The following is a 4,066-nucleotide window of genomic DNA, read 5'->3' on the forward strand; positions in this document are numbered from 1 at the left end:
CAACTGTCTTAATCACTCTAGCGTCTCCTGATCTCATTTGCCTCTGAAGATAGATCTGTGTCACTCTCCTTCGATGAGACTGTGCTTATGACTAAATCTGTCTTTTCACATAAGCAGAGCGTTTTCCTTAGCTGCAATGAGAAGGGTTTTAGAGCTCCCTGCTGGCATTTTTGATAGGAGAATACTCCCTGAGTGAGTTTGATGGAAAGGAACTCCTTCTACTCTACATTTACTTGTCTTGGTGGGGTGTTTTGCTTCTGGATCCCACCATCATCTGGGCTATAGCAACCTTAGTTAGAAACGCTTCTCTCCACAACAGGACCCCCCCCCCCCGCCCTCACAAGCTGTGTAATTCCTTTATGTAAGGTTAAAAATGTGCAGAATAAGTCTATCATGATAAATTAAAATGATGGTTAGGGAGAACCAACATGGAGAGGCCACAAATCAACCTTCTAGGTGCTGGAAATACTCCATATCTTGATGTGGTTGATGGTTACATGACAGTCTACAGATAGTTTTCAGGCTGTACATTTAAAATTTATGTACTTTTATGTACTATTAATTTCTTAAGGAAACAATCCCTTATTGTCTTCTCTTATTAAAATCTTTTCTTGCTATCTGCAATATTACAATTTATCATGAGAAATATATATTTAGTCTTTGTCCCTTTGCTAGCACAGCACTCCTAAAAAAACCCTTGGAATTTTCTAAGTAATGAGAGTGATAAAGGTGTCTTTGTTATGTTAATATAACTTTTGGAAAGCCCCGTTGTTGCCCGGAATGGGAGCTGGTTGCCAAGGGTAATCCACCAGATGCTGTGAGGGGATGAAGAGAAGGTTAGAATTTGCTGTCCCACCCCCAGATCTCTGGGCGGGGAAGAGGGGCTAGAGATTGAGGTCAGTCACCAGTAGCTAATGAGTTAATCAATCCTGCCTCTAAGTAGTGAAGCCTCCATAAACATTCAGAAGGACAGGGTCCAGAGAGCTTCCCTGTTGGTGAGCATGCAGAGATGCGGGAGAGTGGTGCACCTGGAGAAGGATGGCAGCTCCTCACTCCACACTCTGTGCCCATACCTTGTCCTGTGCATCTCTTCCATCTGGCTGTTCCTGAGTTCTACCCTTCTACAATATACCCATGATCTAGTAAGTAAAATGTTTCTCTGAGTTCTGTAAGCTGCTCTAGAAAATTAATTGAACCTGAGGAGGGGGTTATGGGAACCTCTGATCTATGACCAGTGAGTCAGAAGCACAGATGACAACCTGGACTTGTGAATGGCATATAAAGCATGTGTGTGGGGTGGGGGGCATAGTCTTGTAGCACTGAGCCATTAACTGGTGGGATCTGATGCTATCTTCAGGTAGATTGTGTCAGAGTTGAGTTGAATTATAGGACACCTGGTCATTGTCCACTGAAAATTGGAATGGTGGCATGAAAACACACACACACACTTATCTCTCTTTTCCACTTAATCTTAGGTATATTTACACATGTATGTTTATTTTCAAATCTGGTACATTCTTTCTTTCACTTTGCATTATAGAATATCAGTAAAATCCCTGGTATGGTAATACGGTAGGGGTTCTGGAATAGACTGGAATAGTGTGGAGAATTAAAATTTTCCATTAAATAACAGAAACCCTCATGTATACCACAAACAGAAGCATACACTTACATGCCATAAACTAGAACTTAGGGGGTTTTAGAACTAAGAGGAAGAGGTAGAAAATGAATCCTGCCAGACAATTAGGAGACTGTATAGCCAAGTATATCTGGAGATCCCAGGATTCTCTACATGTGTCCACAGTTCTGGTGGAGAAGGCTGTCTTGGCTAGAGGAACTGGGATTTTAGTGCTGAACCTCCACTGTATTGGAGTTCAATTCTCAGCTGTGCCTTCTTGTTCATTCCTGATAATTTAAAAATGTCTCCACTGGTTATGCTCCTAAGAAAAGGCATGGGATCCTTGTTCCCTCTGTGTTTTTTTTTTTTTTTTGGTAAGAGAATAATGTCAGAGAAGGATGCTAGGGCCTAGGAACACTGCGCTTGGTTCAGCTTATACCTGCAGGCTTTGTTCTCAGGGCATAACACACCTCCTTGGAGGTTGAAGCCACCTTGTCTCTGGCACTACCACACAGCTCTGTTATTCTCACAATAGGGTCAAAACCATCACTTCCTTTCAGCCCTCAGTTGCATCTGGCTTGCTGTAACAAGCTTCTCTTTCCCTTAGGACAAAATAGCTCTCAGTGGCCCCATTGTTCATTCATAAAATGAGACTCTTGTCAGTTTTCATCCCTACTCCCAGCAGCCCCCTCTTCTCATTGACTCAGTCTTAATAGCGTTTATTATTGGGAGTTCCCGTCATGGCGCAGTGGTTAACGAATCCGACTAGGAACCATGAGGTTGTGAGTTCGATCCTTGGCCTTGCTCAGTGGGTTAAGGATCCAGAGTTGCCGTGAACTGTGGTGTGGGTTGCAGACGCGGCTCGGATCCCGCGTTGCTGTGGCTCTGGCGTAGGCCGGTGGCTACAGCTCCAATTCAACCCCTAGCCTGGGAAATCCATATGCCGTGGGAGCAGCCCAAGAAATGTCAAAAAAAGAAAAAAAATAGCGTTTATTATTTGCCAGGCAATGTACACACTGTATATGAATATATAAAACATCTTTAGGACATGGGTTGAGTTTTGCTTTTTTTTTGTCTTAAAGTTGCACCACAGCAGTGCACAATGCAGGGGATGAAATTAAGATTAGGTGCAAGGAAAGTGTTATTTAAATCTACCTACCAGAAGATTTAAGTTCCAGCCTCAAGTCATCCAAAATGCTCATTTATGTTTTCTTAGAGAAAGAATTCAGAATGTTCTACATGGAAAGCCTGTCCATCATGCAAAGTTAATGTGTTTATTGCACTCCCAATAATAGGTTATCAGAAAACAAGCTGGAATTCTGAATCTGAAATTGAAAATAAGCCCGTGTGTGTGTATGTGTGTGCATGTGACAGAGTTCTTCCAATTTGATTTTCTTGTGCCAAAAACAGCCACACAAAATTTGTCAGAGCTGAAAAGAGTTACTGACTTAAGGGTACTTTAGACCAAATATATTTTGATGAATGTGCAATTCAACCAAATCTGTGAATCACTTCTAATGAGGATAAACTCAAAAGTCTCACAAGGTCAATTCCTACTGTGTCACATCGGGATCATCAGCATCTCTCCAGCATCAAGATGCAGGTTCGATCCCCAGCCTGGCACAGTGGGTTAAAGGATCTGGCGTTGCAGCAGCTGCAGTGTAGGTTACAACTGCAGGTCAGGTCTGATCCAGGCCTAGGAACTTCCACATGGGGGGTGGGGACAAAAAAAATAGTCTCACAGGGAAAGAGCCCCACTCCCATGGGATGGGCAAGTCAAATTGTTAAGACAATTACTTTTTTTTTTTTTTAAAGAATTTTTTTTTCTTTTTCTTTATTTTTTGTCTTTTTGCCATTTCTTAGGCCACTCCCATGGTATATGGAGGTTCCCAGGCTAGGGGTCTAATTGGAGCTGTAGCCGCCAGCCTACACCACAGCCACAGCAACGCGGGATCCGAGCCGCATCTGCAACCTACACCACAGCTCACAGCAATACCAATCCTTAACCCACTGAGCAAGGGCAGGGATTGAACCCGCAACCTCATGGTTCCTAGTCGGATTCTTTAACCACTGAGCCACAATGGGAACTCCCAAGACAATTATTTCATGCACACTGGATCTCGGGTGTTTCACTGAAGTAGGTAGTATGTCAGGAAGACAAAATCCTAGTGCTCAGATATTTTAAAGTCAAGGGGCTGTTCTAGTCCAATGGTTCTAATCCTTGGCTAGACATAAGAACTACCTAGAGAATTTTATTAAAATATTGATTCCTGGGTCCTACAATTCAGAAATTTCTATTCAGTTGCAGTAGGGTGAGATCTGAGTGAAATCTAATCCTTTGGAGCAGCACTGGGCCTTGGAAGATTGGGGAATAAATTTCTGTCATCCGTATTGGTTTTAAAAGTCAAAAAAGTGAATAAAACAACAATCCATCCATCAACTGAAATT

This window comes from Sus scrofa, chromosome X (genome assembly GCF_054392235.1).
Source record: "Sus scrofa isolate SSC_HxYL_T2T_F1_AM1 chromosome X, Sscrofa_HxYL_maternal_Yorkshire_Landrace_v2.0, whole genome shotgun sequence".
NCBI lineage: Eukaryota > Metazoa > Chordata > Mammalia > Artiodactyla > Suidae > Sus > Sus scrofa.